Genomic DNA, 12239 nt, shown 5'->3' with positions numbered 1-12239 from the left:
GCGGCTGCCAGGCTGTAGGGAAGAGCTGAGAGTCCCTGTGCAGATGTCAGAGGGTGAGGAGGATGTGGGAGGATGTGAGCCAAAGTGACCCTGGTGTGGGCGGACCATGCTGGGCTGTGGGCCCTGAGAGAAGTCAGCAACCCCCAGGGAGGCTCCAAGCCAGGAGGGACTCTTCCGCCCTCTGGTGGACAGGAAGGGAAGTGTGGACGGTAGCATTCCCAGGCCAGGCTGTGTGTTTTATTATTCCTCATGGATCTGCACATTCCACATGAGGTCACACATATGTCATGTGACAGCTCCATCACCTTCCAGCCCGGTGAGTCCCACTTTCCGTAGCTGTAACTTTACTGTTCTCCCTCTTTCACAATCAACCAGGTGTCCCAAACACAGATTGTTGTCACCTCCTGTGGTCTGTGTGTGTGTGCAGTAGGCAGCACGGTGGATACCCTGGGGGCAGTGACGTCTGGGGCTGAGCACTGCACACGGGTTAGGAGCAGGAGAGCTAGCAGCAGGGCAGGAAGATGAATGTCAGGGGAGCAGGGACAAGTCATTTTCATTTCTCACTCCCAGAGGCCAGAACCCAATATCCTGACTCCAGGGCACAGCGCCACACCCTGCTGGTGTCCCTGGATGTCTTGAGTGCTCATAATGTCATATTGCCTTAACATTTATTTTTTCAGGTGTAGGTTTACTTGCCTCACATCAGAGGCAGGGTTTGGTCACCATGGCAGTTTCTAATACTGTACCTGGTTCAAGTGGCTCCAGTTGGTGGCCAGAGATAAAATCTTAGAGGCATCTCTCATGCTTGGTATGCTGGGCTCCCCTCTCTCCGGCTGCTTTCTTTAAACTGACAGTTCTGACATTTGACCTCAAATTTAAAGTGACCACCTCGGTGCATGCCTGTACCTGCTACCCTGGGGGCTGAGGCAGGAAAATTTCTTGAACCCAGGAGGTGGAAGTTGTGGTGAGCTGAGATTGTGCCATTGCATTCCCGCCTTGCAAAACTCCATCTCAAAAAATAATAGCAAGAATAACAAAATAAATAAACAAATAAAGTGAACACCTCTCAGTCACAGTGTGATCTCCTGGTCCTAGTGTTTGCTTGCTTTAAACACATCCATTAATGCTCCCTGCTGGAAACCTATCAGATAACACCTTGGACTTAATAAAGCCATTGGCTTACAGGTCCCTTCTCTCCTCCCTGCCTGGGCTCGCTGACCTCTGTGTCTGTGGTCTGCAGGTGTGCTGAGTGCTCCCCAGTGTCTGTAAGTAGTGAAAACACTTACACTTTCACATTGTGGTTGTATCACTCTGTAGGGATTCAGTCAGGGTGGTGGCAAAAATATTAAGGGAAACATATTAGAGAAAGTCACAGAATAGTCTGAAACCCTTTTGAAAGGCCAAAGGGTTTTTTTCTGTAGTTCTTGGCTGAAGGAAGCCTTGTCCCCTTAGTTAAATAAATTAGAGTAGAAACAGAGGAATGTGGGGAGTTTACCTGACTAACTTGTTTACTCATGTGATCCTACAAAATTAACCTTTGATCATTCCAGATGACTCTCTCAGTGGAGGAGGTCGACCAGGGATTTAACCAATAATGGTGTTTGCTTTGGGCATCGGAACTTATCCTTTAATCTTTAACCTCTAGTGATGTTGACTTGGTTTTTGTCATTTAATGTGTGCTCAATAAAGACCCGCAGGGCAGTGTGTCAGCACTGCTATCTCTTTACAGCACTCTCCGCTGTGTGGCCATGGACACTCAGTCAAACTGGCAAAGCATAATATCTGTGTGTCAGTGTACTTTATCCATCCATCATTGTGTCAGGGTCTGCAGGACAGACCCCCGCAGGTGGCAACCCTGACAATGGTACCCATTTCACCATCACTGCAAAGAGAGCATGTCAGACCCCATGAAATGAAGATTAAGAGGACTGCACGGTCAAGGCAGTAAAACAGTGAGTTAGTACGTCATTGGTGCCTGCTGGGGATTACCAAGATTGGGGTGGGGGGATTGTTCAGGCTGAGGTTTCATCACGGGACAACAGTTACCAGCTCAACAGAAACAGTATATAAAAGTATTGAAACAACTGCTCAAGGCTAGGGGAACCTCAGCTTCACAGGCTCAATTAAGGGACCTAACGCAAACTGTTGTTTCCCACAGCCCAGGGTTCCTGGCAGAAAGTAAGCTAGATGTAAAGCTCTGAGAACAACTGGGGAGAAATCTTAGCATCATGCACAAGGGGAACGGTCCCAGTAACATTACCACTGGGCCAAAATAACAAAGAGAAAATGGGGTTCTGTCTGAGACCCCTCCTCCAATAGATACGCATGCAGCATTAGAAAGGGCACAGTGGCTCATGCCTGTAATCCCAGCAGTTTGGGAGGCTAAGGTGGGCAGATCACTACGGGTCGGGAGTTTGAGACCAGCCTGACCAACATGGAGAAACCCCGTCTCTACTAAAAATACAAATAGCCGGGCATGGTGGCCCATGCTTGTAATCCCAGCTACTCGGGAGGCTGAGTCAGTAGAATTGGTTGATCCCGGGAGGCGGAGGTTGCAGTGAGCCAAAATCATGCCATTGTACTCCAGCCTGGGTAACAAGAGTGAAACTTTGTCTCCAAAACAAACAAATATGAAAGAAAACAAATAAAATAAACAAAAAAAGAAAGGGAGTTCTTAGCCTGCCCCTTAATACAGGATTGACAAATCAATCAGGTACATAAAAGTATAAGAAAAAGTATTAAAGTCCACAGCCAGCCAAGCAAGCGGTAGGCAGAAGGAAAGCCTTGACAGCAAGAAAGCTCACAAACCCAGAGCTGGCAAATGCTGCCAGGAACTCAGCCTTCATGGGGCTATGGTGACAGCCAGCCAGGCTCAACGTGCAGGAGTTAACCTGCTGGGGAGGGGTGGGAGTGGTGCACAAAAATGTTTGCCCAGCAGGCAGCAGCACCCTGGATGCAGGGGGAGGGAGTGGCACAAACAAGAAGCAAAAAGTGGCACAGACAAGAAGTGGCAAGCCTAGTTCAGCCGCCAGGGACCCTGCAGCTACTCACCGGGTCCGTGGGCGGCCCACAGTGGAAATGTATACGGGGATTGCTGCATATCAGGGCCAAGTCTATGTCATCTTCTTAGGCATTGTTACCGCAGATGGAGGATTCTGTTTAGAGATCTGGCCTGGACACGTGGGAGGGCGCCCATCCCATTCCTGTAAAGTTATTTTAAGGAAACACTATTAGCAAATGTGGTACATGTTTTATTCTGCTAGAATCACTATTACTGTCATGTTTTACAATGTATCTCTTAGGAAATGGTGAGAGCCAACCACACAATATGCATTTAAAATGGACTGTAATATAATTTCAGCTTTCATGACTTTGTATAGATACTATCTTCTCTGTAAAAACACAGACAATATCTCTGTGTTCATTTCTATTGTGAACCTTGTATGCAGGGTGGAGAGAGTCACATTTCCCCCTGAGATGTTATGTAAAAATTTGAGGGTGACGTGATGTATCTGTCAATCTGTTACTCGCAGAAGGCACATCATGTGAAATTTTAATGACAGCATTATCCTGTGAAGTCAAAGAGGCAGGCACAAGCATGGACAAACTACCAGGGGTAAGAGCCGGATTTTTTTTTTTTTTTATTGAGACAGAGTCTTTCTCTGTCACCCAGACTGGAGTGCAGCCGCGTGATCTTGGCTCACTGCAATCTCCACCTCCTGGGTTCAAACAATTCTCCTGCCTCAGCCTCCCGAGTAGCTGGGATTACAGGCATGCGCTACCACGCCGAGCCAATTTTTGTATTTTTAGTAGAGACAGGGTTTCACCATGTTGTCCAGGATGGTCTCGATCTCTTTACCTCATGATCTGCCCGCCTCGGCCTCCCAAAGTGCTGGAATTACAGGTGTGAGCCACCGCACCCGGCCAAGAGCCTGATTTTGATGTGGAGGCTTGCTCTGACAAATTGAGAAAAGCTTTTCACAGTGTGAAGATACCAATTTCTTGTGACATCAGATAGAATGAGGATCCTGTTGTCTTTGGACCGCCGCATCCTGTGACGGAACAGGAGACTCTGACCATTTACCCACCACAGGTAGGTGGAGTTTTGAATCTCAATTTCACAGGTTAAAGTTACAAAATCCCCATGTTCCACGGCATTGAATTTGTTGCTGGTGATGGAGGCTTTGGGCAGCTGCGCTGTGGAGATAACAGAGAGAAGATTGCCCTGTGTGGCATCTTTGATACCTCCAAAGGTGTCTTTCAGTCAGAGTTGCATCTCCCACCTCTCAGCCCACCCAAGTCTTTGAAAGCCAATGGCTGGTATGTGTGTCACAAGACAGATGTACGATGATCTAAGGGCTCTAAGACAGTGAGGCCACCTGCTCTGTCTTAGGGAAGCACAGGCTTTCTCAGGTATGAATTGAGCAGCAGTGTTGGGTCATGAACAGACATGCGAGTGGGAGTCACAGCCCCTGGTGCCCTCCCAGTCCTTCCCTAATCAGCTGACTGGCTGACCCACCTTGGGTTCCTCACCTGGAATGTGCGACTGCTGGGTCCCTTCCAAATTCCATCCTACTTTGCCCCCTTAGGTGTATTTTCTCTGCAGCTTCCCTTTCCAAGGACATTCTAGAGATGAGTAATAATGGGACTTCCCATTGTCCTGAAACCCTGAAGGTACTGAGCAGCCTGGCCTGGGACTGGATGTTTCAGCAGAAATAAGCCAGGGGAGACCAGAGTCAAGCCTGGAGGTCAGTTCAGCCATCAGGCAGTGGAGGCACAAGGTGGGGCAGTTTTCCCCAGATGTTTCATAGTGACTGACTTGAGCCAGTGACCTCTAAAGATAGAGCAGAGTCCAAGGAATGACCTAGAAAGAGTGAAGGGGACAGGCAAGAGGTGGTGGCTTTGGAGCAGAACCATATTCCCTGTCCCGGGTTCTTGAAGTTTCCTCTCCTTCTGTAGAGGGCAGGTGAGGACCATGGAAATCCTTCTAGCAGTACACGTGGACATTTGCAAATGCAGGGCTGACTGGCAGAAATGGGGAGCGTGAACTGCTGGAAGTCTGGTCCTCACGGACCATGAGTGTTTGATGGATATGAGACAGAAATTTGGGAAGAAGTTTTGCAAATTTTTTTTTCATTGGACATTCTACTCTCTGATTCCATGGGTTTGACTACTCCAGGGACCTCATATAAGTGGATTCCAGAGTGAATCAGAGGAGAGACTGCTGGTTGCCAGGAGGTGGTAGTGGGGAGAATAAGGAGTTATTCATGGGTGTGCAGTTTCAGTTATGGGAGATCGGGAGTTTCTAGACATCTGCTGTACATCTTGATGCCTGTAGTTCATGCACATTGAGTATTTCTTATGCATAAGGCTTAGGATGAAAAGGGTTTTGTATTTCTGACATTTTTTGATTCTGAAATATTTGCCATATACTTACTGGTTTAGTATCCCATATCTGAGTGATTCAAGATCCGAAATGCCCCAGTGAGCATTTCTTTTCAGCATCAGATTAGTAGGTAAAAGTGGGAGGTGATGAGCCATATATATTCTTCCTCCTCCCCCACCACGTTTCTAGCTTGGTGATTAGTCTTTGGTGAATTCCCTACTGGCCCTGCTGCACTCATATATTTTTGAATGCTTTGAGATGTGAAAAGGGCTGGTTGTTATTTTCTGTGTCATCAGAAGTTTCCACCTTCTCATGGTTGCTTCTTTCTCTCAGTGTCTTTGTTGTGGCAGTCATTAATAAGAACCTGTCAGGTCAGATTTAGGACAGATGTTTCTAATTCTGCAGAAACTGTTACTGGGATTCTGGTAGGGGTTGGGCTGAAGCTGCAGCTCACGTTGGGTGGTGCTGTCGTCCTAACAGTATTGAGTCTTCAAGTCCATGCAAATGAAATGTCTTTCCATTTATTGATGTCATCTTTCTTTCGGAAATATTTGTAGGTTTCAGGGTAGAATCCTTTGATCTTTTTTGATTAAAGTTACTCCAAAATATTTTATTCTTTTTGATGTTAATGTGAATTGAAATTCTTAATTTCCTTTAGATTGTTCATTGTTAGTGCATAGAAATGCAACTGATGTTTGTACGTTGATTTCTTTATCCAGCAACCTTACTGAATTTATTTATTAATTCCAACAGGTTTTTTATCTATAATGTTTTTTTTTTTTAATTGTACTTTCGGCTCTGGGGTACATGTGCAGATCATGCAGGATTGTTGCATAGGTACATATATGGCAAGGTGGATTGCTGCCTTCATCCCCCGATCACCTGTATTTGGTATTTCTCCCTTCCTCTAGCTCCCCACTGCTGACCGCAGTGTGTAATGCTCCCTCCCCATGTCCATGTGTTCTAATTGTTCAACATCCACCTATGAGTGATAACATGCAGTGTTTGGTGTCCTGTTCTTGTGTCAGTTTTCTGAAATTGATGGTTTTCAAGTCTTTGCTATTGTAAACAGTGCCACAATGAACATACGTGTGCATGTGTCTTTATAATAGGACAATTTATAATTCTTTGGGTATATACTCAGTAGTGGGATTGCTGGGTCGAATGGTATTTCTATTTCTAGGTCTTTGAGGAATCGCCACCCTGTCTTCCACAATGGTTGAACTACTTTATACTCCCACCAACAGTGTAAAAGTGTTCCTATTTCTCCACATCTTCTCCAGCATCTGTTGTCTCCAGATTTTTTAATGATTGCCATTCTAACTGGTGTGAAATGGTATCTCAATGTGGTTTTGATTTGCATTTCTCTGATAACCAGTGATGATGAGCATTGTTTCATATGTTTATTGGCCTCATATATGTCTTCTTTTGAAAAGTGTCTTCATATCCTTTGCCCACTTTTGAATAGGTCTGTTTTATTCTTGTAAATCTGTTTTAGTTCTTTGTAGATTCTGGATATTAGCCCTTTGACAGATGGGTAGACTGCAAAAATTTTTTCCCATTCTGTTGGTTGCCAGTTCACTCTAATGATTGTTTCCTTTGATGCAAAGAAGCTCTGGAGTTTAATTACATCCCATTTGTCTATTTTGGCATTTTAGACATGAAGTCCTTGCCTTTGTCGTGAATGGTTTTGCCTAGGTTTTCTTCTAGGATTTTTATGGTGTTAGGTCTTTTGTTTAAGTCTTTAATCCATCTGGAGTTAATTTTAGTATAAGGTGTCAGGAAGGGGTCCAGTTTCTGCTTTCTGCACATGGCTAGTCAGTTTTCCCAATACCATTTATTAAACAGGGAATCCTTTCCCCATTGCTTGTTTTTGTCAGGTTTGTCAAAGATCAGATGGTTGTACATGTGTGGAATTGCCTCTGAGGCCTCTGTTCTGTTCCATTGGTCCGTATGTCTGTTTTGGTACCAGTACCATGCTGTTTTGATTACTGTAGCCTTGTAGTATAGTTTGAAGTCAGGTAGTGTGATGCCTCCAGCTTTGTTCCTTTTGCTTAGAATTTACTTGGCTATGTGGGCTCTCTTTTGGTTCCGTATGAAGTTTAAGGTGGTTTTTTAGAATTCTGTGAAGAAGGTCATTGTTAGCTTGATGGGTATAGCATCGAATCTATAAATTACTTTGGGGAGTATGGCCATTTTCATATTGATTCTTCCTAACCATAAGAATGGAATGCTTCTCCATCTGTTTGAGTCCTCTCTTATTTCATTGAGCAGTGGTTTGTAGTTCTCCTTGAAGAGATCCTTGATGTTCTTTGTTAGTTGTATTCCTAGGTATTTTATTCTCTTTGTTGCAATTGTGAATGGCAGTTCATTCTTGATCTGGCTCTCATTAAGTCTGTTATTGGTGTATAGGAATGCTTGTAATTTTTTGTACATTAATTCTGTATCCTGAGACTGCTGAAGTTGCTTATCAATTTGAGGAGATTTTGGGCTGAGACTATGGGGTCTTCTAAATATACAATCATGTGATCTGCAAATAGAGACAATTTGACTTCCTCCTTTCCTAACTGAATACCCTTTATTTCTTTTTCTTGCCTGATTGCTCTGGCTAGAACTTTCAATACTCTATTGAATAGGAGTGGTGAGAGAGGGCATCCTTGTCTAGTGCCAGATTTCAAGGGGAATGTTTCCAGTTTTTGCCCATTCAGTATGCTATTGGCTGTAGGTTTGTGGTAAATGGCTTTTAGTATTTTGAGATACATTCCATTAATACCTAGTTTATTGAGAATTTTTAGCAAAAAGGGCTGTTGAATTTTGTCAGAGGCCTTCTCTGCATCTAATCATGTGATTTTTTGTCTTTGGTTCTGTTTATGTGGTGAATTACGTTTATAGACTTGTGTATGTTGAACTAGCCTTGCATCCCCGGGATAAAGCCTACTTGATCATGGTGGATAAGCTTTTTGATGTGCTGTTGCAATCGGTTTGCCAGTATTTTATTGAAGATTTTTGCATCTATGTTCATCGTGGATATTGACCTGAAGTTTTCTTTTCTTTCTGAATCTCTGCCGGGTTTTGGTATCAGGATGATGTTGGTCTCATAAAATGATTTGGGGAGGATTCCCTCTTTTTGGATTGTTTGGAAAAGTTTCAGAAGGAGTGGTACCAGTTCCTCTTTGTATGTCTGGTAGAATTCGGCTGTGAACCCATCTGGACCTGTGCTTTTTTTTGTTGGGAAGCTATTAATTGCTGCCTCAACTTCAGCCTTTATTATTGATCTATTCAGTGTTTTGACTTCTCCTGGTTTAGGCTTGGATAAATTCCTGGACACTTAGACCCTTCCAAGCCTAACAAGTCTAAACCAGGAAGAAGTTGAAACCTTGAACAGACCAATAACAAGAGCTAAAGTTGAGGCAGCAATTAATAGCCTACCAACCAAAAAAAGTCCAGGTCCACATGGGTTCACAGCCGAATTCTACCAGACATACAAAGAGGAGCTGGCACCACTCCTGAAACTATTCCAAACAATCCAACAATAGGGAATCCTCCCCAAATCATTTTATGAGACCAATATCATCCTGATACCAAAACCCGGCAGAGATTCAGAAAGAAAAGAAAACTTCAGGTCAATATCCACGATGAACATAGATGCAAAAATCTTCAATAAAATACTGGCAAGCTGATTGCAACAGCATAATCAGAAAGCTTATCCAGCATGATCAAGTAGGCTTCATCCCGGTGATGCAAGGCTGGTTCAACATATGCAAATCTATAAACGTAATTCACCACATAAACAGAACGAAAGACAAAAACCACATGATTATCTCAATAGTTGAATCTTGTCAAAGACCTTCTCTGCAACCGCCCGTTATGCTAAAAACTCTCAATAAACTAGGTATTGATGGAATGTATCTCAAAATAATAAAAGCTATTTACCACAAACCCACAGCCAATAGCATACTGAATGGGCAAAACCTGGAAGCATTCCCTTTGAATTCTAGCACTAGACAAGGATGTCCTCTCTCACCACTCTTATTCAATATAGTATTGGAAGTTCTAGCCAGAGCAATCAGGCAAGAAAAAGAAATAAAGGGTATTCAATTAGGAAAGTAGGAGGTCAAATTGTCTTTATTTGCAGATGACATGATTGCATATTTAGAAGACCCCATAGTCTCAGCCCAAAATCTCCTGAAACTGACAAGCGACTTCAGCAAAGTCTCAGGATACAAAATCAGTGTGCAAAAATCAGAAGCATTCCTATACACCAATAACAGATTTAAAGAGAGCCAAATCAAGAACGAACTGCCATTCACAATTGCTACAAAGAGAATAAAATACCTAGGAATACAACTAAGAAAGAATGTAATGGACCTCTTCAAGGAGAACTACAAATCACTGCTCAACAAAATAAGAGAGGACACAAAGAGTTGGAGAAACATTCCATGCTTATGGTTAGGAAGAATCAATATTGTGAAAATGGCCATACTCCCCAAAGCCATTTATAGATTCGATGCTATCCCCATCAAGCTAACAATGTCCTTCTTCACAGAATTGGAAAAAAACACCTTAAACTACCTATGGAACCAAAAGAGATCCCACATAGATACCTCACACATCCTTGGCTGAGTCATAATCTAGGTGAAGGCTTATTAGTTTCAGGTGGGATGATATTTCTGGTAAAAAAAATTCAAAATCCTGTAATATCGGCAGTGTGTCCTAGCTAAAATCTGATCATAAGAAGTCTGAAAGTGTTATAGTAGGTAGCTCATCAGACATGAGCAGGGCAGGAAACAGCTTTCCACCGCATACGCTAGGAATGTCAGCTGACTATCAAGTGATGGTGAGGTGGTTGTTAACTGCCTCTCATCAGTAATAATTGGTCACAGCCAGTGCCAGGTAAAGGCAGTCTTTCGATAGATAGAAAACACCTGAAACAGGTAATTAGCAGTTTCCTGATAAATTCACAGAAGCTGGGAGCGTGGGCTCAGGCACGTAAATGAAGAGGCTAAATGGTGAGGGCAGGAAACCTCAAGTGAGCATGCGTACAATTCCAGTAAACACAGGACACCTGCTCCCCTCTCGAGGGCTGGCGGGCCACTGTGCGTGCCGACGCCTCACTCCAAGGGAAAAATCGGAGAAGAGATGCAGACCCCAGAATTATGCCAGCATACAATAGCGTAAGTAAAGTCAAACCACGCTCTTGATCTATCGTCACCTGCTTGCTCCTCTTTTAAGTGTACTATTTTTTTTTAACTCTTGCTCTTAAGCTTTTTAATAAACCTTCACTCCTGCTCTAAAACTTGCCTCAGTCTCTTCTGCCTCATGACTCTTAGTGAAATTCTTTCTTCTGAAGAGGCAAAAATTGAGGTTCCTGCAGATTTGTCCAAATCTGCTGCTGCTAACATACTTTGGTGCCATTTCCAGATAAGTATGGTGGCCAAGAGAAACGTTTTTTAAAAGAGCTCTATGATGAAAAGCCAGCTTAATGAAAAACTGATATTCAAGCCATGTATTTATTTCATGTAAAATATATATATTCAGGTAGAATACATATTAATATTAAATATATATGCAGAATATATATTCCTATTATATATGTATTCAGAAAATCTGAATATATATGTTCAAGTCCTTTCTGCTTTTCTTTCATATCTTTAAAAGATTTTCTTTTCAGTTGACTGAAATCTATTAAAATCGTGTGCTTAGTGTCACTTATTTTTCTTTCTTAAGAATTCTTTTTCTGTTTATTTCTTTGCCCCTTTTTTCTTTTGCTACTGTTGATGCCCCATGAAGGGGCCTAGAATATTTCTAACAGCCTGGGTCCCCTTTAAGAAAGCAGAAATGATAACACAGCTGCCGCCATATGGGAGGAACCAGTTTTTGTTTTTAAACCCCAGAGCGTGGTAAGTGAATAAATTCCCCTCGGGGTAAAACTCTGCTCTCTTTGCTCTTGTGTTACCTGACCTCTTTGGCTTTTGGGGGCATCAGACATTACTTTGTACTGTAAAAATACTTGATCTTGTATCTGTGTTGGCTCCTGGGTCAGGGGCATGAGCTCTGGTTTTGGAGGTGACTAACAGTAGTTACAATGAATGATTATTACTTCAAAGGCCATTTATTTATTTGTGTTGAGACAAGAAAGACATGGTTTAAAGAATTCTAAAAGTAGAAATTTGTGAAAAGTAGGATTTGTGAAATTCTAAAAGTAGAGGAGGCAAAACTCTGGAAGGCGGATGTTATTCAGGAGACCTCAGAAATCTTAGGGTGTCCTATTTCCAGATGAAGTGAATGAGGTTTAATTATGGAGTTGGGTTATACTCGGCACGTAACTCATCTGCCTCAGTGTTTTTTTAATTTGTGAAAATCAGGATGCTGACACTCAGGACTTTTACTGAGAACTGTAACTATTAATATAGTGTCTGGTGCACAGTGAGTGATGACTCAGCGTAAGCTATTATAATTATGGGAATAGACAAAGGTGTCACCCTGGGCCCCCAAAATGGGAGGAATTTTCTAGCCAGAGTCCTGGAAGGCCAGCTGCAGATGAAGATGGTTAAGGGGGAACCTTAGCTTCTAGAAGTAAAAGGACTGGGGAGGAGTAACTCATGCACAATATCCTGTGAAAATACGTTCAGCCAACAGCTGGACTATCCAGAGTGGGTGTGACTTCTGTCACAATTACTGTCTCCTGAGAGCCCAAGAATGTGTCCTAGAGTCAGATCACTTTGATGTAAGCCATGCCTAGAAATGCACTTCAGAGCTGCTTTGAACATGCTGTTCATCTCGCCAAGGAAAAGAATTCATCTTTCTAGAGATATCCACTCTTGTGGTCCAGGCCATTATTCATGTCTCTGTA

Source organism: Aotus nancymaae, unplaced genomic scaffold, assembly GCF_030222135.1.
Source record: "Aotus nancymaae isolate 86718 unplaced genomic scaffold, 86718_ANA_hifiasm-v0.15.2.pri h1tg000028l, whole genome shotgun sequence".
Taxonomy (NCBI): Eukaryota; Metazoa; Chordata; class Mammalia; order Primates; family Aotidae; genus Aotus; species Aotus nancymaae.
The sequence above is the reverse complement of the archived record's forward strand: the minus strand, read 5'-3'. Positions refer to the sequence as shown.